This window comes from Oncorhynchus masou, chromosome 12 (assembly GCF_036934945.1).
Source record: "Oncorhynchus masou masou isolate Uvic2021 chromosome 12, UVic_Omas_1.1, whole genome shotgun sequence".
In the NCBI taxonomy this organism is placed as follows: Eukaryota; Metazoa; Chordata; class Actinopteri; order Salmoniformes; family Salmonidae; genus Oncorhynchus; species Oncorhynchus masou.
Genome location: NC_088223.1, coordinates 25,150,174 through 25,174,269, shown reverse-complemented (window position 1 = coordinate 25,174,269; position 24,096 = coordinate 25,150,174). Strand labels below are relative to the sequence as shown.

Here is a 24,096-nt window from a genome sequence, read left to right as displayed (position 1 = left end):
GGAAACTTGTTAAGACTAATGAGATAAAATTTCTTTCTACTCCTCCCCTCAGGTGCTGGTAAATATCTCCCCTCCCCTGTCAGGTGCTCGTCACCTCTACCTTCAACTCCTCTTTTATGCTGCCATTTTTGTTCCCGTTCTCCGTCTCCACCTCCTCCTCTTCTCCCTGGGTCCCGGTCCCTGTTTGTTTCCGGAATACCTCGACCCCCAGCATGCGGAGGTAGAGGTACGAAAGCTCTGATGGAGGTCTTGCCTCTCCAGCCACACAGCTCTATAGGACACTGTGGACAATCAGGGTTACTGAGGAGTGGGTTGGAGAGAGAAAGAGGGTGAATTCTCTGATAACAGTAAATAATACATGGACAGAGACAAAATGGATACTTACCTACTATCAGGCCGATACTTTAGAACAATGCTGCCCATTTCTGTAGAAACAGAAACACTGCATGAACACACACAAAGCCCCCACCCTACAGCCACACAGTACAGAACATAGACGGCTTTGAAGGAAAAACAAAAAGCACGACTGTACCAATCTTCTTGGCCTGTTGGTGAGCATCATCCTCCAGTTTGTTGAGGTACGGGTTCTCCTGAGTCAGTAGAATCTTGATGTCCTCAACACTGATTGTGATCATCCTGGAGCGGATGTAGGGGAACAGAGTATAGATACCCTGGAGGAGAGAGGGATGAGGAGGGAGAGATGAATGAGTGCGTGTACTCATGTGTACTGCCGTATGTGCGCGTGTGCATTTTCCATGTTATCTGAAAGTCTAGAATATTAATACACGTGTACCTACCTCCTGGGCAAGTCTGCAGGCACAGCCAAACTCCTCCTTGTCGCTGTTGAGAGACCACACATACACCTCTGTATTGATCACCTGCAAAACACACAAAATAATGAAATTACAGTGCTTGAGAATAACATCCGTTTCAGCAACATATTTACCGATTGCTTCTGATTTCAATGTTTTGAATAATAGTTTGGATTTCAAATAAGCCATTGCTTCTTACAATATTTTGTCACACATCATTGAGCCAGAACCGTGTTGAGTATTCTGCATGCATGTAAAAACTGAACAAAATGTTTTATTTGTGCATACCTTCCTGATATTCAGGTGCACCCCTTTTTGCCCTCAACAGCCTCAATTTGTTTGGACATGGACTCTACAAGTTGTCGAAAGCGTTCCACAGGGATGCTGGCCCATGTTGACTCCAATGCTTCCCACAGTTGTGTCAAGTTGGCTGGATGTCCCTTGGGTGGTGGACCATTCTTGATACACACAGGAAACCCAGCAGCGTTGCAGTTCTTGACACACTGAAACCGGCGTGCTTTGCACCTACTACCATAACCTGTTCAAAGGCACTCAAATCTTATGTCTTGCCACTCTGAATGGCACACATACACAATCCATGTCTCAATTGTCTCAAGGCTTAAAAATAATTATTTAAACCATCTCCCCTTCATCTACACTGATTGAAGTGGATAACATATGTCATCAATAAGAGCATAGCTTTCACTTGGATTCACCTGGTCAGTCTGTGTCATGGAAAGAGCAGGTGTTCTTAATGTTTTGTACAATCAGTGTATATGCATGTACATATATATACAGTACCAATCAAAAGTTTGGACACCTACTTATTCAAGTGTTCTTTATTTTTTACTATTTTCTACATTGTAGAACAATAGTGAAGACATCAAAACTATGACATAACATATGGAATCATGTAGATAGCCTTCCTTTCTCAGAACAAGAATAGACTGACAAGTTTCAGAAGAAAGTTCTTTGTTTCTGGCCATTTTCAAACCCATAAATACCGATGCTCCAGATATTCAACTAGTCTAAAGAAGGTCAGTTTTATTGCTTCTTTAAATCAGCACAACAGTTTTCAGCTGTGCTAACATAATTGCAAAATGGTTTTCTAACGATCAATTAGCCTTGTAAAATTAAAAACTTGGATTAGCTAACACAACGTGCCATTGGAACACAGGAGTGATGGTTGCTGATAATGGGCCTCTGTACACCTATGTAGATATTCCATAAAAAAATCTGCCGTTTCCAGCTACAATAGTAGTTTACAACATTAACAATGTCTACACTGTTTTTCTGATCAATTTTATGTTATTTAATTGAACAAAAAAAGTGTTTTTCTTTCAAATACAAGGACATTTCTAAGTGACCCCAAACTTTTAAACGGTAGTGTTCATTATATTCTTCAAAGTAGCCACCCTTTGCCTTGATGACAGCTTTGCACACTCTTGGCATTCTCTCAACCAGGTTCACCTGGAATGCTTTCCAACAGTCTTGAAGCAGTTCCCAAATATGCTGAGCACTTGTTGGATGCTTTTCCTTCACACATCCCAAACCATCTCAATTGGATTGAGGTCAGGTAATTGTGGAGGCCAGGTCATCTGATGCAGCACTCCTTCACTCTCCTTGGTCAAATAGCCCTTACACAGCCTGGAGGTGTGTTTGGGTCATTGTTCTGTTGAAAAACAAATGATAGGTCCAGCAGAATGTTGTGGTAGCCATGCTGATTAAGTGTGCCTTGCATTCTAAATAAATAACTGAGTGTCACCAGCAAAGCACTCCCACAGCATCTCCTCAATGCTTTACGGTGGGAATCACACATGCGGAGATCATCCGTTCACCTACTCTGCGTCTCACAAAGACATGGCGGTTGGAACCAAAAACCTCAAATTTGGACTCATCAGACCAAAGGACAGATTTCCACCAGTCTAATGTCCACCACTCGTGTTTCTTGGTCCAAGCAAGTATCTTCTTCTTATTGGTGCAATTCGACCATGAAGGCCTGATTCACAGTCTCATCTGAACACTTCTTGTGTTACTACATGATTCCGTGTGTTATTTCATAGTTTGTTTTGACTATTATTCTACAATGTAGAAAATAGTTAAAATAACAAAAAACCCTGGAATGAGTAGGTGTGTCCAAACTTACAAAAAGGGAGTGGTTATCTGACTGCTTGGAGGCACACACACACATCCACCTGCGCAGGTGCTGAGTGTATTAGGGGGATTTGGGATGAGAAGGGTTTTAGGGAGGTCTGAAGACAGGTCATAGAAGGACCAGTAACACACACATTATGGGATAGATTAAGTTATCAATCAAAACCTGCACACTGAACAAAAATATAAAACGCAACATGTAAAGTGTTGGTCCCATGTTTCATGAGTTGAAATAAAAGACCCCAGACATTTTCCACACGCAAAAAACTTATTTCGCTCAAATTTTGTGCACAAATTTGTTTATAACCTTGTTAGTGAGCATCTCTTTTGCCAAGAAAATCTATTCCCTGGCAGGTGTGGCATCACAAGAAGCTGATTAAACAGCATGATCATTTTTATTTTCTTTATTTTACCAGGTAGGCCAATTGAGAACAAGTTCTCATTTACAACTGCAACCTGGCCAAGATAAAGCAAAGCAGTGTGACAAAAACAACAACACAGAGTGACACATGGGATAAACAAACGCACAGTCAATAACACAATAGAAAAGTATATGTACAGTGTGTGCAATTGCAGTAAGATTAGGGAGGTAAGGAAATAAATAAGGCATAGAGGCGAAATAATTACAATTCAGCATTAACACTGGAGTGATAGATGTGCAGATGATGATGTGCAAGTAGAAATACTGTGGTGCAAAAGAGCAAAAAAACAAAAACAATGGGGATGATGTAGTTGGGTGATGATCAGCATGATCATTACACAGGTTTGCCTTGTGTTGGGGATAATAAAAGGCCACTAAAATGTGCAATTTTGTCACAACGCCACAAGATGTCTCAAATGTTGTGGGAGCTTGCAATTGGCATGCTGACTGTAGGAATGTCCACCAGAGCGGTTGCCAGAGAATGGAATGTTAATTTCTCTACCAACGACATTTTAGAGAATTTGGCAGTATGTCCAACCGACCTCACAACCGCAGACCACGTGTAACCACGCCAGCCCAGGACCTCCACATCCTGCTTCTTCACCTGTGGGATCGTCTGAAACCAGCCACCCAGACAGCTAATGAATCTGTGGGTCTGTGGGAAACCGTCTCAGGGAAGTTAATCTGTGTGCTCGTCTTCTTCACCAGGGTCTTGACCTGACTACAGTACGGCATCGTAACCGATGGCATGCTGGAGAAGTGTGCTCTTCATTCAATCACAGATGAATCCCGGTTTCGACTGTACAGGGCAGATGGCAGACAGCGTGTATGGCGTTGTGTGGGCGAGTGGTTTGCTGATGTCAATGTTGTGAACAGTGCCCCATGGTGGTGATGGGGTTATGGTATGTGTAGGCATAAGCTGCAGACAACAAACATAATTGTATTTTATTGATGGCAATTTGAATGCACAGAGATACTGTGACGAGATCCTATGACGAGATCCTGAGGCCCATTGCCATTCATCCGCCGCCATCACCTCATGTTTTAGCATGATCCCATTTCACAAGGATCTGTACACAATGCCTGGAAGCTGAAAAATGTCCCAGTTCTTCCATGGCCTGCATACCAGACAGGTCACCCATTGAGCATGTTTGGGATGTTCTGGATCGACGTGTACGACAGTGTGTTCCAGTTCCCGCCAATATCCAGCAACATTGCACAGTCATTGAAGAAGAGTAGGACAACATTCCACAGGCCACAATCAACAGCCTGATCAACTCGATGCGAAGGAGATGTGTCGCTGCATGAGGCAAAATGGTCACACCAGATACTGACTGGTTGTCTGATAACTTAATTTAAAAAATAAAAGTAGGGGTGTGTATCTGTGACCAACAGATTCATATCTGTATTGCCCGTCATGTGAAACCATAGATTAGGGCCTAATAAATGTATTTAAATTGACTGATTCCCTATATGAACTGTAAAACTGAAAAACCTTTTAAATGTATCTTTTTTTGTTCAGTGTACATTACCGTGTAAAGGTAATAGTACTTCCGGCGCCGACAGAGATGGCCGCCTCGCTTCACGTTCCTAGGAAACTATGCAGTTTTTTGTTTTTTTACGTGTTATTTCCTATATTAGTACCCCAGGTCTTCTTAGGTTTCATTACATACAGTCGAGAAGAACTACTGAATATAAGAGCAGCGTCAACTCACCATCAGTACGACCAAGAATATGACTTTCGCGAAGCGGATCCTGTGTTCTGCCTTTCACCCAGGACAACGGAATGGATCCCAGCCGGCGACCCAAAAAAACAACTTCGTAAAAGAGGGAAACGAGGCGGTCTTCTGGTCAGACTCCGGAGACGGGCACATCGTGCACCACTACCTAGTATACTTCTCGCCAATGTCCAGTCTCTTGACAACAAGGTTGATGAAATCCGAGCAAGGGTAGCATTCCAGAGGGACATCAGAGACTGTAACGTTCTTTGCTTCACGGAAACATGGCTCACTGGAGAGACGCTATCGGAGTCGGTGCAGCCAGCTGGTTTCTCCACGCATCGCGCCGACAGAAACAAATATCTTTCTGGTAAGAAGAGGGGCGGGGGCGTATGCCTTATGGCTAACGAGACGTGGTGTGATCACAAAAACATACAGGAACTCAAATCCTTCAGTTCACCTGATTTAGAATTCCTCACAATCAAATGTTGACCGCATTATCTACCAAGAGAATTCTCTTCGATTATAATCACAGCTGTATATATTCCCCCCCAAGCAGACACATCGATGGCTCTGAACAAACTTTATTTGACTCTTTGCAAACTGGAATCCATATATCCTGAGGCTGCATTCATTGTAGCTGGGGATTTTAACAAGGCTAATCTGAAAACAAGACTCCCTAAATTGTATCAGCATATCGATTGCGCAACCAGGGCTGGCAAAACCTTGGATCATTGCTATTCTAACTTCCGCGACACATATAAGGCCCTGCCCCGCCCTCCTTTCGGAAAAGCTGACCACGACTCCATTTTGTTGATCCCTGCCTACAGACAGAAACTAAAACAAGAAGCTCCCACGCTGAGGTCTGTCCAACGCTGGTCCGACCAATCTGATTCCACACTCCAAGACTGCTTCCATCACGTGGACTGGGATATGTTTCGTATTGCGTCAGACAACAACATTGACGAATACGCTGATTCGGTGTGCGAGTTCATTAGAACGTGCGTTGAAGATGTCGTTCCCATAGTAACGATTAAAACATTCCCAAACCAGAAACCGTTGATTGATGGCAGCATTCGCGTGAAACTGAAAGCGCGAATCAGGGCAAGGTGACCGGAAACATGACCGAATACAAACAGTGCTTCTATTCCCTCCGCAAGGCATTCAAACAAGCTAAGCGTCAGTATAGAGACAAAGTAGAATCTCAATTCAACGGCTCAGACAGAAGAGGTATGTGGCAGGGTCTACAGTCAATCACGGATTACAAAAAGAAAACCAGCCCCGTCACAGACCAGGATGTCTTGCTCCCAGGCAGACTAAATAACTTTTTTGCCCACTTTGAGGACAATACAGTGCCAGTGACACAGCCTGCAACGAAAACATGCGGACTCTCCTTCACTGCAGCCGAGGTGAGTAAAACATTTAAACGTGTTAACCCTCGCAAGGCTGCAGGCCCAGACGGCATCCCCAGCCTCGCCCTCAGAGCATGCGCACACCAGCTGGCTGGTGTGTTTACGGACATATTCAATCAATCCCTATCCCAGTCTGCTGTTCCCACATGCTTCAAGAGGGCCACCATTGTTCCTGTTCCCAAGGAAGCTAAGGTAACTGAGCTAAACGACTACCGCCCCGTAGCACTCACTTCCGTCATCATGAAGTGCTTTGAGAGACTAGTCAAGGACCATATCACCTCCACCCTACCTGACACCCTAGACCCACTCCAATTTGCTCACCGCCCAAATAGGTCCACAGACGATGCAATCTCAACCACACTGCACATTGCCTTAACCCATCTGGACAAGAGGAATACCTATGTGAGAATGCTGTTCATCGACTACAGCTAGGCATTTAACATCATAGTACCCTCCAAGCTCGTCATCAAGCTCGAGACCCTGGGTCTCGACCCCGCCCTGTGCAACTGGGTACTGAACTTCCTGACGGGCCGCCCCCAGGTGGTGAGGGTAGGCAACAACATCTCCACCCCGCTGATCCTCAACACTGGGGCCCCACAAGGGTGCGTTCTGAGCCCTCTCCTGTACTCCCTGTTCACCCACGACTGCGTGTCCACGCACGCCTCCAACTCAATCATCAAGTTTGTGGACGACACAACAGTGGTAGGCTTGATTACCAACAACGACGAGACGGTCTACAGGGAGGAGGTGAGGGCCCTCGGAGTGTGGTGTCAGGAAAATAACCTCACACTCAACATCAACAAAACTAAGGAGATGATTGTGGACTTCAGGAAACAGCAGAGGGAACACCCCCCTATCCACATCGATGGAACAGCAGTGGAGAGGGTAGTAAGTTTTAAGTTCCTCGGCATACACATCACAGACAACCTGAATTGGTCCACCCACACAGACAGCATCGTGAAGAAGGCGCAGCAGCGCCTCTTCAACCTCAGGAGGCTGAAGAAATTTGGCTTGTCACCAAAAGCACTCACAAACTTCTACAGATGCACAATCGAGAGCATCCTGGTGGGCTGTATCACCGCCTGGTACGGCAACTGCTCCGCCCACAACCGTAAGGCTCTCCAGAGGGTAGTGAGGTCTGCACAACGCATCACCGGGGGCAAACTACCTGCCCTCCAGGACACCTACACCACCCGATGTTACAGGAAGGCCATAAAGATCATCAAGGACAACACCCACCCGAGCCACTGCCTGTTGACCCTGCTATCATCCAGAAGGCGAGGTCAGTACAGGTGCATCAAAGCTGGGACCGAGAGACTGAAAAACAGCTTCTATCTCAAGGCCATCAGGCTGTTAAACAGCCACCACTAACATTGAGTGGCTGCTGCCAACACACTGACTCAACTCCAGCCACTTTAATAATGGGAATGGATGGGAAATGATGTAAAATATATCACTAGCCACTTTAAACAATGCTACCTAATATCATGTTTACATACCCTACATTATTCATCTCATATGTATACGTATATACTGTACTCTATATCATCTACTGCATCTTTATGTAATACATGTATCACTAGCCACTTTAACTATGCCACTTTGTTAACATACTCATCTCATATGTATATACTGTACTCGATACCATCTACTGTATCTTGCCTATGCTGCTCTGTACCATCACTCATTCATATATCTTTATGTACATATTCTTTATCCCCTTACACTTGTGTGTATAAGACAGTAGTTTTGGAATTGTTAGTTAGATTACTTGTTGGTTATTACTGCATTGTCGGAACTGGAAGGACAAGCATTTCACTACACTCGCATTAACATCTGCTAACCATGTGTATGTGACAAATAAGCAGCTGCTTACATAGGTTGCAATCCGTCAGAGACCAAATACTCACTCTATAGGTGGGAAGACAGGGTCGTCTTCAGTTAGGAAGACAAAGGGGTCTTCTTTAAAATCATGCTGAAGTCTTCATTTTTTTATTGGGAGGCCTGGAGCAGGGAGCAGTCAGAAGATACACACTGTTGGAAATTAACACCTGCCAAATTACCACGGTAACGCCCTGTCCCTTAAAGGGGAAGCTGAACATTTGTATCACGTATTGATTGTGCTTGATTGAGTATGTATCACTCCCCAAAAATTTAACTCATTAACTTTTTGTCATTTCTTGTCATTAAAACACTCAAACATTGTAATTGTTCTCCTATATGTATTTGTGTGCTTCGACATTTCTACTTTGGAACATATGTACTCTTTGTAAAACATCATAAATAAGCTGTATCACTCAGAATTTGTGGCATGGCAGGCACTTTGTTGATTCTGATGTTCAGCTGTAGGACTGTTTCTGTTCTTACTATAGTATTTAAATTATTTATTTTAAGATGCAATGGTTAAGACGCAGGTCAAAACAATGACATAAAATGAAGCAATATACCCCATTACTTCTTACTAGTAATACTTTTGTTTTAGAAACATTAGAATGCATGCTCATTCGTTTTGGTGATTTTTGGAGTGATTATGGCGGGAAAAGTAGTTTGGCTGGTAAGAAATCTGTGGTTGGTACATTTTCTTATCTACCTGCCAGTGGCTGGTGGACCAAAAAGTTAATTTCCCACCCTGCACACACTCTCCCTCCCTCATCTCACCCACACACGTTGGGTTCCTTGGTCTGATCGACTAGCTCTTTGGGCGAGTCCTCTCCTGCCTCCTCTCCTCTGTCTCCATCTTCCAGGGGACTCTCAAGGAGGGGGGTGTCCACTGGAGAGTCCTCTGGCTGGGGCACTGAGCTGGATGTCAGCTCCTTCCTCAACTGGAGAAAATAATCAAAGTTCACTTTTGTGGCAACTTCCCTCTTCTGTATGAGGTACCGGACAGTGTTGCGTTCTATCTGAGATGTGCCTGTGTTAACAAGAAAACATATGTGTGTGAAGCGTGCGTGTCCATGTGTGTGAGGAGCGTGCGTGTCCATATGTGTGTGTGAAGTGTGCGTGTCCATGTGTGTGTGAAGTGTGCGTGTCCATGTGTGTGTGTGAAGTGTGCGTGTCCATGTGTGTGTGAAGTGTGCGTGTCCATGTGTGGACTGTGAGCATTTCTGTGTATGTTCCCATGCAAGTACGTGGGTGTGTACCTTAGGGATTGTTCTGCACCAGGGCATGGGGGCTTTCTTGACCTGGACAGCTACAAAGAAGCCTCCAGTGTTCTGGTGATGGGGCAGGATCCTCATACTGAATACACATAGATACTGTGTGTGTGTGTGTGTGTGTGTGTGTGTGTGTGTGTGTGTGTGTGTGTGTGTGTGTGTGTGTGTGTGTGTGTGTGTGTGTGTGTGTGTGTGTGTGTGTGTGTGTGTGTGTGTGTGTGTGTGTGTGTGTGTGTGTGTGTGTGTGTGTACGTATGTATGTATTAAGAGATTAATATGGGCCAAGACCACCCTCTGCTGGTAGAAATCAAAACACAAACCAGCAAACCTTTTTTGATTTGATAGTCTGCCTAGATTTGATTATTTATCTCAGATTACGATCAGATATGTATACAGCTGTGTGGAAAGGTGAATGTGCACAGGTTTATCAAATACAATGTACATGATTGTCATGAAAGTTGACATTTTAGGCATATTCTAGCCAAATAAAGTGGAGCCGGTGGGTGTGTACGAGTTCGCATGTTTATTTATTTTACCTTTATTTAACCAGACAAGTCAGTTAAGAACAAATTCTTATTTTCAATGACAGCCTAGGAACAGTGGGTTAACTGCCTGTTCAGGGGCAGAACGACAGATTTGTACCTTATCAGCTCGGGGATTTGAACTTGCAACCTAGTCCAACGCTCTAACCACTAGGCTACCCTGCCGCCCCTTCTCCAGGGGGGAGGGAACATGGTGGGTCTGATCTGTGTGTGGTGGTCGGCTGGCACCTCTGACCAGTCCTTATACAACTGACCCTCCTTAGTCATCAACTAGGAAAGAAAGAGAATGAAGAGAGAATAAGTATGTGTGAGAGGTAGTTGTAGATGGGGAGGAGGAGATAGTTCTAGATTGCACTTTCTCCTGTCTCAATCTGTCATCAATAAACTGACAAGTTTGTGGAATATCATGAATATTGTAGTGGCTTGACTCTCATGCCTATCAAGTACCTCTAGTAGCTGCTAGCAGTGACTGTTAGGCATGAGGTGGAGCTCATGTGGTCCAACAGTTTTATACCTTCCATTTGGTGACTCCAGACATCCACTTTAACCCTGGGAGATCAGCGGACGCATCTGCCAACTCTAACGCACCTGGAGAGAGACAAAGGAGATGAGGCAGTTATCACCGGTGTGGGTGTGTCTGAGACACTGGATTTGTGCATGCATGTGTGTGTGTGTGTTACTCTTCTCCAGTACTGTTGCTATGACAGCTTCGTCCTCTACAGTGTTGAGTGAACAGGTAGAGTAGATCATCCTCCCTCCTACAGCTCACTGCTCCACACCATGCACTGCTATACGGATTTGGAGACACACACAATCCAAAATCAAATCTAAAATCGCCTTTCTATTTCGCAACAAAGCCTCCATCACTCCCCTGCCAAACTTACCCTAGTAAAATGGACTATTATACCGATCCTCAACTTCGGCGATGTCATCTACAAAATAGCTTCCAATACTCTACTCAGCAAACTGGATGCAGTCTATCACAGTGCCAGCCATTTTGTTACCAAAGCCCCTTATAACCCCCACCACTGCGGCCTGTATGCTCTAGTCGGCTGGCCCTCACTACATATTCGTCGCCAGACCCACTGGCTCCAGGTCATCTATAAGTCTATGCTAGGTAAAGCTCTGCTCTCTGGTCACAATAACAACACCCACCCGTAGCATGCGCTCCAGCAGGTATACTTCACTGGTCATCCCCAAAGCCAACACCTCTTTGGCCACCTTTCCTTCCAGTTCTCTGCTGCCAGTGACTGGAATGAATTGCAAAAATCGCTGAAGCTGGAGTTATAATTCCCTAAAAAAACTTTCAACATCAGCTATCTGAGCAGCTAACCGATCGCTGCAGCTGTACATATTCATCTGTAAATAGCCCATCCAACTACCTCATCCCCATACTGTTATTTATTTATTTTGCTCCTTTGCACCCCAGTATCTCTACTTGCACATTTATCTTCTGCACATCTATCACTCCAGTGTTAATTTGCTAAATTGTGAATAACTTTGCTACTATGGCCTATTTATTGCCTTACCTCCTCACGTCATTTGCACACACTGTATATAGACTTAATTTTTTTTTATTGTGTTATTGACTGTATGCTTGTTTATTCCATGTGTAACTCTGTGTTGATGTTTGTGTCGCACTGCTTTGCTTTATCTTGGCCAGGTTGCAGTTGTAAATGAGAACTTGTTCTCAACTTGTCTACCTGGTTAAATAAAGGTGAAAAAAATAATAATAAAGGTTAAGACACACACACAAGCTCTCTCCTCACCCATGGAGACGCAGGCTGTTGCTGGTGGTCTATTTCTTCCACACATAAATGTTCTTCCTCGTGGTGCCCTCGCCACTGGAGATACACTTACTACTTGACTTTAGGGAATGAAGAAAATAGGAACACACTTAAAAATGATGTTTGGACAGAGACAAACCCAGTAGAGATGCACAATCCAGGAAAGCAAACCCCCAATGACACATCTTGATCCAAGATGGCGTAGCAGTCAGACGTCCTTGTCCTGTCCCTTGTATATATCGTTTTACATATTTTTCGTCGCATATCCTTTCAAATATTTTGCTAAACCTCACCATCTAAATACTCTCCTGCAACCCGCCTCACCCAATGTGGCATGGATCTGCTTTTTTTCCCCCCTAAAATATTTATATTTACTTCGGATCTGGAATCCCTCAACTGAAGCTAGCCAGCTAACTACCAGGTATCAGTCAGCAAACCATTGCCAGCGGTCATCAGCGAACCTTCAGCTTCCATCCCAGAGCAAGCACCAATGTAGCTTGAAGCTAGCCCGGCCAGGGCTCCTGTGCTACTACCGAAGCATACTCCTGGGCTACAATATTGGCCTGCTAGCTACCTAGAGCTACTTGGAACCCTACTAATTCCACGACTGGTCTATCGACGTCACCGCACGAAGAGGTAAAAACAGACTTACCCCCATCGCAACGCCCCCCCCCCCCCCCCCAAAGGCTAACTTTCTAGCCCCTGCTATCTGCTTGCTTGCTAACCCAGTCTGCTAACTGCTAAACTGCCGGGCCCCGGTCTGCTAACCCGGTCTGCTAACTGCTAGCTTGCCCTGGTCTGCTAACTGCTAGCCCTTGCTAACTGCTTGCTTGCTAACCAGGTCTGCTAACTGCTAGCTTGCCTGCCCGGTCTGCTAACTGCTTGCTTGCTAACCCGGTCTGCTAACTGCTAGCTTGCCCTGGTCTACTAACTGCTAGCCCATGCTAACTGCTTGCTTGCTAACCAGGTCTACTAACTGCTAGCTTGCCTGTCCGGTCTGCTAACTTCTTGCTTGCTAACCCGGTCTGCTACCTGTTAGCTTGCCCTGGTCTACTAGCTGCTAGCTTGTTTAGCTCCGGCCTACTAACTGTTAGCTTGTTAGCCTGCTAACTGTCTTAATCACCGTGTCCCCAGCCAGCCCAACCACTCACTGGACCCATATGTTCACTTGGCTATGCATGCCTCTCTCTAATATCAATATGCCTTGTCCATTACTGTCCTGGTTAGTGATTACTGTCTTATTTCACTGTAGAGCCTCTAGCAATGCTCAATATGCCTTAACCAACCATGTTCTTCCACCTCCTACATATGCGATGACATCACCTGGTTTAAACATCTCGAGAGACTATATCTCTCTCTTCATTACTCAATGCCTAGGTTTACCTCCAATATACTCACATCCTACCTTACCTTTGTCTGTACACTATGCCTTGAATATATGCTATCGTGCCCAGAAACCTGTACCTTTTACTTTCTGTTCTGGCCACCCCACTTAGCCTGGTTCCTCTCTAGGTTTCTTCCTAGGTTTTGGCCTTTCTAGGGAGTTTTTCCTAGTCACCGTGCTTCTACACCTGCATTGCATGCTGTTTGGGGTTTTAGGATGGGTTTCTGTACAGCACTTTGAGATATCAGCTGATGTATGAAGGGCTATATAAATAAATTTGATTTTGATTTGATCTGAACGTACTAGACGGCCAGTTCGTATAGTGTTTAGCCATACCCTTATCCTACTTCTCCTCTGTTCCTCTGGTGATGTGGAGGTTAATTCAGGTCCTGCAGTGCCTAGCTCCACTCCCACCCGCCAGGTGCTCTCATTTGTTGACTTCTGTAAACGTAAAAGCCTTGGTTTCATGCATGTTAACATTAGAAGCCTACTCCCTAAGTTTGTTTTACTCACTGCTTTAGCACACTCTGCCAACCCAGATGTCTTAGCCGTGTCTGAATCCTGGCTTAGGAAAAACCCTGAAATCTCCATTGCTAACTATAACGTTTTCTGCCAAGATAGAACTGCCAAAGGGGGTGGTGTTGCAATCTATTGCAAAGATAGAAAGTAATACAGAACTCTGCAGGCTGTCTGTACCCAAACAATGAGCCTCTACTTTTAAAAATTCACCTTTCCAGAAACAAGTCTCTCACTGTTGTCGCTTGCTATAGACCTCCCTCTGCCCCCAGCTGTGCCCTTGATACTATATGTAAACTGATTGCCCCCCATCTATCTTCTGAGCTCGTGCTACTAGGTGACCTAAACTGGGACATGCTGAACACCCCGGCCATCCTACAAACTAAGCTTGATGCCCTCAATCTCACACAAATTATCAATGAACTCAGCGATCACTGCCTCATTGCCTGCATCCGTAATGGGTCTGCAACCAAACGACCACCCCGAGTCACTGTCAAACGCTCCCTGAAACACTTCTGCGGGCAGGCCTTTCTAATCGACCTGGCCGGGGTATCCTGGAATGACATTGACCTCATCCAGTCAGTAGATGATGCCTGGCTATTCTTTAAAAGTGCCTTCCTCACCATCTTAAATAAGCATGCCCCTCTCAAAAAAATGTAGAACTAGGAATAGATATAGTCCTTGGTTCACGTCAGACCTGTCTGCCCTTCACCAGCACAAAAACATCCTGTGGTGTTCTGCATTAGCATCGAATAGCCCCCGTGACATGCAAGTTTTCAGGGAAGTTAGGAACAAATATACACAGGCAGTTAGAAAAGCTAAGGCAAGCTTTTCCAAACAGAAATTTGCATCCTGTAGTACTAATTCAAAAAAGTTCTGGGACACTGTAAAGTCCATGGAGAATAAGAGCACCTCCTCCCAGCTGCCCACTGCTCTAAGGCTAGGAAACATTGTCACCACCGATAAATCCACTACAGTTGAGAATTTCAATAAGCATTTCTCTACGGCTGGCCATGCTTTCCACATGGCTACCCCTACCCCGGTCAACTGCCCGGCACCCTCCACAGCAACCCGCCAAAGCCCCCACCATTTCTCCTTTACCCAAATCCAGGTAGCCGATGTTCTGAAAAAGCTGCAAAATCTGGACCCTACAAATCAACCGGGCTAGACAATCTGGACCCTCTCTTTCAAAAAATGATCTGCCAAAATTGTTGCAACCCCTATTACTAGCCTGTTCAACCTCTCTTTCGTATTGTCTGAAATTCCCAAAGATTGGAAAGCTGCCGCGGTCATCTCCATCTTCAAAGGAGGTGACACTCTAGACCCAAACTGCTTCAGACCTATATCTTTCCTACCCTGTCTTTCTAAGGTCTTCGAAAGCCAAGTTAACAAACAGATTACTGACCATTTCGAATCCCACCATACCTTCTCCGCTATGCAATCTGGTTTCAGAGCTGGTCATGAGTGCACCTCAGCCACGCTCAAGGTTCTAAACGACGTGACAACCGCCATCGATAAGAGACATTACTGTGCAGCCGTATTCATCGACCTGGCCAAGGCTTTCGACTCTGTCAGTCAACACAATCTAATTGGCAGACTCGACAGCCTTGGTTTCTCTAATGATTGCCTCGCCTGGTTTACCAACTACTTCTCTGATAGAGTTCAGTGTGTCAAATCGGAGGGCCTGTTGTCTGGACCTCTGACAGTCTCTATGGGTGTGCAACAGGGTTCAATTCTCGGGCCGACTCTCTTTTCTGTATACATCAATGATGTTGTTCTTGCTGCTGGTGATTCTCTGATCCACCTCTACGCAGACGACACCATTCTGTATACTACTGGCCCCTCCTTGGACACTGTGTTAACTAACCTCCAGACAAGCTTCAATGCCATACAACTCTCCATCCGTGGCCTCCAACTGCTCTTGGACAACTACAAATACCTGGGTGTTTGGTTAGACTGTAAACTCTCCTTCCAGAGTCACATAAAGCATCTCCAATCCAAAATTAAATCTAGAATCGGCTTCCTATGTCGCAACAAAGCATCCTTCCCTCATGCTGCCAAACATACCCTCGTAAAACTGACCATCCTACCGATCCTCAACTTCGGTGATGTCATCTATAACAAACTGGATGCAGTCTATCACAGTGCCACCCGTTTTGTCACCAAAGCCCCATACACTACACACCATTGCGACCTGTACGCTCTCGTTGGTTGGCCCTCGCTTCATACTCGTCTCCAAACCCACTGGCTACAGGTTATCTACAAGTCTCTGCTTGGTAAAGCCCTGCCTTATCTCAGCTCACTGGTCACCATACAGCACCCACTCATAGCACTCGCGCCAGCAGGTACAGTGGGGCAAAAAAGTATTTAGTCAGCCACCAATTGTGCAAGTTCTCCCACTTAAACAGATGAGAGAGGCCTGTAATTTTCATCAAAGGTACACTTCAACTATGACAGACAAAATGAAAAAAAAAATCACATTTTTAATGAATTTATTTGCAAATTATGGTGGAAAATAAGTATTTGGTCAATAACAAAATTATCTCAATACTTTGTTATATACCCTTTGTTGGCAATGACTGAGGTTCAAACATTTTCTGTAAGTCTTCACAAGGTTTTCACACACTGTTGCTGGTATTTTGGCCCATTCCTCCATGCAGATCTCCTCTAGAGCAGTGATATTTTGGGGCTGTTGCTGGGCAACACGGACTTTCAACTCCCTCCAAAGATTTTCTATGGGGTTGAGATCTGGAGACTGGCCAGGCCACTCCAGGACCTTGAAATGCTTCTTACGAAGCCACTCCTTCGTTGCCCGGGCGGTGTGTTTGGGATCATTGTCATGCTGAACGACCCAGCCACGTTTCATCTTCAATGTCCTTGCTGATGGATGGAGATTTTCACTCAAAATCTCATGACACATGGCCCCATTCATTCTTTCCTTTACACGGATCAGTCGTCCCGGTCCCTTTGCAGAAAACCGCCCCAAAGCCTGATGTTTCCACCCCCATGCTTCACAGTAGGTATGGTGTTCTTTGGATGCAACTCAGCATTCTTTGTCCTCCAAACACGACGAGTCGAGTTTTTACCAAAAAGTTATATTTTGGTTTCATCTGACCATATGACATTCTCCCAATCTTCTTCTGGATCATCCAAATGCTCTCTAGCAAACTTCAGACGGGCCTGCACATGTACTGGCTTAAGCAGGGGGACACGTCTGGCACTGCAGGATTTGCGTCCCTGGCGGCGTAGTGTGTTACTGATGGTAGGCTTTGTTACTTTGGTCCCAGCTCTCTGCAGGTCATTCGCCGTGTGGTTCTGGGATTTTTGCTCACCGTTCTTGTGATCATTTTGACCCCACGGGGTGAGATCTTGCGTGGAGCCCCAGATCGAGGGAGATTATCAGTGGTCTTGTATGTCTTCCATTTCCTAATAATTGCTCCCACAGTTGATTTCTTCAAACCAAGCTGCTTACCTATTGCAGATTCAGTCTTCCCAGCCTGGTGCAGGTCTACAATTTTGTTTCTGGTGTCCATTGACAGCTCTTTGGTCTTGGCCATAGTGGAGTTTGGAGTGTGACTGTTTGAGGTTGTGGACAGGTGTCTTTTATACTGATAACAAGTTCAAACAGGTGCCATTAATACAGGTAACGAGTGGAGGACAGAGGAGCCTCTTAAAGAGGAAGTTACAAGTCTGTGAGAGCCAGAAATCTTGCTTGTTTGTAGGTGACCAAATACTTATTTTCCACCATAATTTGCAAATAAATTCATTAAAAATCCTACAATGTGATTTTCTGGATTATTTTCCTCATTTTGTCTGTCATAGTTGAAGTGTACCTATGATGAAAATTACAGGCCTCTCTCATCTTTTTAAGTGGGAGAACTTGCACAATTGGTGGCTGACTAAATACTTTTTTGCACCACTGTATATCTCACTGGTCGCCCCCAAAGCCAATTCCTCCTTTGGTCGTCTTTCCTTCCAGTTCTCTGCTGCCCATGACTGGAACGAATTGCAAAAATCTCTGAAGCTGGAGACTCACATCTCCCTCACTAGCTTTAAGCAACACCTGTCAGAGCAGTTTACAGATCACTGCACCTGTACTTTGGCTGTTTACAGATAGGCTATCTACCTACCTCATCCCCATACTGGTATTTATTTATTTTGTTCCTTTGCACCCCAGTATCTCTACCTGCACATTCATCTTCTGCCGATCTACCATTCCAGTGTTTAATTGTTACATTGTAATTACTTCGCTACCATGGCCTATTTATTTCCTTAATATACCTCATTTGCACTCACTGTATATAGACTTTTTGTTTTCTTTTGTTCTACTGTATTATTGACTGTATGTTTTGTTTATTCCATGTGTAACTCTGTGTTGTTGTATGTGTCGAATTGCTACACTCTATCTTGGCCAGGTCGCAGTTGCAAATGAGAACTTGTTCTCAACTAGCCTACCTGGTTAAATAAAGGTGAAATAAAAATAAAATCAGCCTTCCCACACAGGAACTCCAACAGCGTGGTTTCAGACTGCTTAGCCACCTCCCTCTTATGTCTCTACTCATCCCTCTCCATTAAAATCAGTTTTTTTAATTGTACCTTTATTTAACTAGGCAAGTCGGTTAAGAACAAGTTCTTATTTACAATGACGGCCTACCCCGGCCAAACCCAGACAATGCTGGGCCAATTGTGCGCTGCCCTATGGGACTCCCAACCACGGCCGGATGTGATACAGCCTGGATTCTAACCAGGAACTGTAATGACGCCTCTTGCACTGAGATGCAGTGCCTTAGATCGCTGCACCACTCTGGAGTCCCAAATGTAAACCTATTAAACATGGTCTATTTCACTTGCTTTGGCAATGTAGACTAACAGAAGAAACAAAAAGTATTCGAAATTAACAGTAAATTTGTGTGAGTGATGGAGTCCAGGCCTTGGCATTGTGGGACCAGTCAGACTCAGCATTTGACCTGGGAGAGTTACTTTACCCACAGTCTCATTCTTGTAGTCACACTAGTTTCCCCTACTAAAAACAAACAAGCAGTAGCCTGCCCTGTATAACAACCAATCACAGGGTAGAACCATGAGGTATATATAGCTCCATATAGCTGACTATCTCGATATCATGTAGAGTTCTGACAGTCAAACACAAAACCCCCAGATGTTTTGTCTCCCCCTGCCTTTCTTTCTCCCCTACTTCTCTCTCAGCTAAGCAGGTTAACTCTTTCATGACCAGCAGGCGACATCACAGAGGCTGCGGTCATAGAACAGTGTGTCCTTCTGTCCGTCCTCTGTGACTATCTGTAGTCTGGGGATGCAGGAGGCATCGTGGTTCACCACCATGATATACAGGGGCGGTCTCTTAGCCTGGTGTACCAGCAGGTAGCAATGCTAGTTGTCCATGTCATTGGCTATCACAAAGCCCTCTGCAAAGCAGAAGGTAGAGCGAAAGAGAGGGATGTTCAGGACTACAATGTGTTGTTAGTGTATTATTCCTTTTCAGAAAAGATACATTCAGCAACTTATGGCCTTTTATAATTGGACAACAGTTCAGACACTCCAATGGATCATGTGTTTTTTTTTAGATCATATTTTTGCAATGTGTGCGTGACACACGTCACCAAGGAAGGGTATGTCCATATCAGAATGGAGCATCTCGATCAAGTGGGCTGTCTTGGATCCAGGAGCAGCACACATGTCCAGAATCCTCCTGCTCATGTTGGTGTGCCACGCTAGCTCATCTGGGTACCAACACAAACAGGGTTAGCGGCTGTAATGCCGCGTTCACTTGCTAGTCGGAACTAGGGAACTCCAAAATGTCTGACTTGCCAACTGGTTGTAGTTATACACGTACCGGGTTCAACCAGTTAGCAAGTCGGACATTTTCTGCCCATCGATCACAACCTCCTGGATCTCCTTGAAGTACTAGTTTTTCCGACAGATGAGGACCTACTTGGCATGGCTACAGATGGACAACGCATTCCTTTCAATGCATTTTAGAGGTTTAATAGAGGGTGTTTTGGACAACAGTCTTCATAATTGTGGATCCTGATGTAGAGTACGAGTAGCCTGGTCCTAGACCTGTGTACGCTGTCTCACTAACCCCCCCCCCCCCCCCCATGGTCATTGTCATGAACAATAACAGATCCTGGAACAGGCTAAAGAAAGAGTGGGTGATGTATTAACTATTATATACAAACATCTACCTCTATCAACTTCAATTTTGTTCTCATTACACAGGCTGAGAAATATCACTTTTATTAGTGCACTGTAGCAAAACAGAAAACGTTTGGCAAAGAATCAAGTGTTTCTATTGGACAAATTTAGATAGGTTCCTCACCGTTTGATACCATTTTCTTCATAGTGAATACACCCCTGACCTGATGGCAGAGGTCTGGCTAAGTAGATTCCCTTCCATACATCTTGTATCCAGTGATGCAGATGGTGGTTCTCCCTTCTTTTTTTTAACTAGGCAAGTCAGTTAAGAACAAATTCTTATTTACAATGACGGGCTACCGGGGAACAGTGGGTGAACTGCCTTGTTCAGGGGCAGAACGACAGATGTTTACCTTGTCACCGATTCAATCCCAGCAACCTTTTGGTCACTGGCCCAACGCTCTAACCACTAGGCTACTAGCTCATTGACATGCCAATGAATGGTCATAGGAGTCGACAAGACAGCACAAAGACATCTGGGACCAAAATACAATAGCTAAATTAGTTAAGTATGATAAGCAATGAGATGTGCGATAGTAATCCAATTAAAGTTGCTGGCTCGCGAGGGAGAAATTACATCTCTCTTTCGCTTGCTATTGTGATGCTGCTTCTTTCTCTGTCGACTTCTCTTCCCCGTGTCGGAAACACAAAACCACTCTGGATATTAAACTACAAAGCAGAAAATTGGTGTAGTCAAAACGTATTTTACTAACAGCGTGATTGAACTGCGAATGGTGTTGCACTCGCTGCCTCTGAGGAACACACATTGCTCGGTCGTCACGAGTTAACCCAGCCATAAACCCCGCCTATTTATACAATGTATCTTATTAAAATCGGATTTTAAACCTAACCTTAACCACAATATTATCCTTATACCTAACCGTAAATTATGAAAAAATCACATTTATGTTTTCACGAAAACATTTTTGTGACTGTGTTATTTAGCGGAAACCACACTACTCGCGGACCCATTTGAGACAGGACCCCAGTTTGTCAGCCAGAAGTTTATGGGTGACCATGTATTCGCCAGAGAGAGAAAAATGTCAGTGCAACATTTCAGCCAACTGGAGACAGACAGTGACATATTATATGTGAAAATTGCTTGATGTCCATGCCCTCAACAATTTGTTTTTTTTTGTGTGCACTGACACCCCTTTCTCCAAAGAATGTCCGATAGTGGCTTATTCTTCGCCAGTATAGGAAACGATCTTGTCATTTAGAACAAAAACTCCCGCTTTTGCCAACATGTGTAATTGAATTAATCTAAAAGTACTGAAATTTCACATCTTTAACCACAATTTAATGGTTTCTCTTGAACACACCCCAAAGTCAGGTCTGTAGAATGTGGGGATTCGATTAATATCGCCCGGGCGCCCTGTAGGCGTATTTGAAAGGGTGAAAGTTGATTGCATTCGTTTTGGAACGGGCTGCCTCCGGTGCGTAAACCAGGTGCCCGGTTCAAAGCCCACGGCGAAATCGTCTCAAAACAAACAAAAGTGACATGAGGAGTAATGAGTAGGTGATTGCTTTGATAAAAACGCGTTATTTGCCTTCAGAATGAAAACTACTATGAAAATTAAAACATATGGAAAATAAATGTTTTATATTTCTGCATGGAACACGAAGCTTCCTTGTTGGCAACATGACCGAGCAGCGCAGAATACTGTTCAATCCGAGAAGGGCGTCACAGGCCAGGGTCCGGCACGTCACAGGCCAGGGTCCGGTGCCCCATGGCTCAGAATAATCTAATCCGCCCAATGAGTTATATACAGTATGCACTATTGGGTTTTAAATTGAATAACATTGTTCAATCTATTGATTTATTTGGATCCAGGCTCCTTTAATTAAGTTCAATTCAAGGGGCTTTATTGGCATGGGAAATGCATGCTTACATGTTGTTGTTTTGTCCCACTGCATTGCTTTATCTTGGCCAGGTCCCAGTTGTAAATGAGAACTTGTTCTCAACTGGCCTACCTGGTTAAATAAAGGTGAATTTTTTTTTTTTTAATAAAAAAAAAAAAAAAAGTTAAAGTAACCTAGAGGGCAACCAGTGAGTCTGTCTCCTCTATACCATGTTTCTTGTAGGATGAGAATGTCTGTATTTCCAGTTTCTTTGATGAAGTCTGGGCTCCTGCTCTTTAGGCCAAAGGAATATTAATTTATTTTACCAGGCAAGTCAGTTAAGAACAAATTCTTATTTTCAATGATGGCCTAGGAACAGTGGGTTAACTACCTGTTCAGGGGCAGAATGACAGGGGAGGGGGGGGGGCGTAGGTCTGATCTGGGGGGTGGTCAGGGTTTGTTTGGGGTGGTCTCAGCTGGTTGGGGTGTGGCTAGTGAAGCTGTGGTCTGGGTGTAGGTCCTCTTGGTGTGGGTTCTCTCGGTGCAGGTCCTTCGGGAGGGGTCTTGCAGGTCTGGGAGGGTGTCTCGCTGGTCTGGACAGGGTGTCCGTTGCTCTGTTGCTCCTGTGTGAGGTGCTGGGGCTGTGGTTGAGGGTGACGTCCTTCAGGGTCCTGGCAAAAGTTGGGATTGCTGCCTTATACAGGTGGACCTGTTCTTAAAGGCTTTTCAAGTCCAGGTTGGAGTGGTGGGCCAGGTAGACATTAGGTTTTGAGGCACATTCCCGGGAAATGCTTGCATTCACCCGCTGTATGGTGACAAGGTGAATGTCTTTTCGTGGTAGCAGGGTGGGGATAAGCACTTGTGTGTTGGGGAAAGTGGAAGAAGCTTTTTCAATCACGCCCTTGTGCTGTGCCCATCCTTTCCTGTTGGGCCCTCAGGTAGTTTGTGCCCGTGTGAATTATAATGTGGCTGGGGGACCCTAGTCTGTTCTCTGACAACAGCTCCAGGGCATGGTTAGTGTTTGGGACAAAACTTAGTTCTCTTGAATGTATTTGCCATTTGAGTCAATAAGGAACACCATTTCTGGCTTTTGTGTGTCCTCGGTGAATGTGTGGGGGTTGTCAGGGGGCTATCGGGGGAGCTGACAGGGGGGCTGTTAGGAGTCGTAGGGTCTGTTGGATTGGTGGGTCCTGTGTTGTCTGTCCCATTGTGGTGTTGAGGTTGTCGTCGGGGTTTGAGGTGGGCTGTTCTGTTGGCTCCTCTGGGGGATTGTCCTGCCCTCTGTCACACCTCAGCTTTCTCACCTCCTCCTCCACTGCTGTGAGCTGTGCCATGTGTGTCTCTCTCTCCTCCTTCACTGCTGTTAGCTGTGCCATGTGTCTCTCTCCTCCTTCACTGCTGTGAGCTGTGCCATGTGTGTCCCTCTCTCCTCCTTCACTGCTGTGAGCTGTGCCATGTGTCTCTCTCTCTCTCCTCCTTCACTGCTGTGAGCTGTGCCATGTGTTCCTCTCTCTCCTCTTTAAGTTGTCTCACCTCAGTCTGGAGTGCAGCCAGCTCTGTCAGAGAACTGTCCATCTCCACCTTCAGCCCTCCAGGTCTTGTTGGGAGGGTGTTGTTGTGCTGGTCTGTTTCATGGGTCTGTTCTGTCTATATTGTGTGGACTAGCTCTCTGAGCTCCATCATGTCTCTCTCCAGCTCTGTGAATTTTATCCCTTTCAATGATGAGGAGCATTCAGTTGTGGGACCTATGTGTGTTCAGTGCTGGGGGGAGGACTATTCTCGTCTTTAGGACAGTTTGACGAGGTGTGATCAGACTGACTCAGGATGGGGGAGTCGTCACAGAGAGAGAGCTTTTCCTGCTGTGCTCTCTCTTTGATCCTGTATGAGTCCTATTGGAATTGCATGAGGATGCCCTGCAGCATTACTGTCCCAGACATTGACAGAGGTTGTTTCCAATACCCTCTCTTTTGACATAGAGGAAGTGAGCTCTTATAGCACTGTGCCATGCCAGGGGATGGTCTATGTAAAAGTCAGCAAATAGTGTCTCTGGATTGTCCTTGAGGAGCTTATTTTGGACTCAAGAGTTTTCACACATCTCATTTCACACATCAGTGCTAATTGAAGTTGCAGCCAAGTCTGTTCT

At 45.0% G+C, this 24,096-nt stretch overlaps 1 pseudogene; it reads right to left on the bottom strand.

Moving 5' to 3' along the window:
- Positions 1-21,843, bottom strand: LOC135549282 (RNA cytosine C(5)-methyltransferase NSUN2-like; annotated as a pseudogene).
- Positions 21,844-24,096: the final 2,253 nt, after the last annotated feature.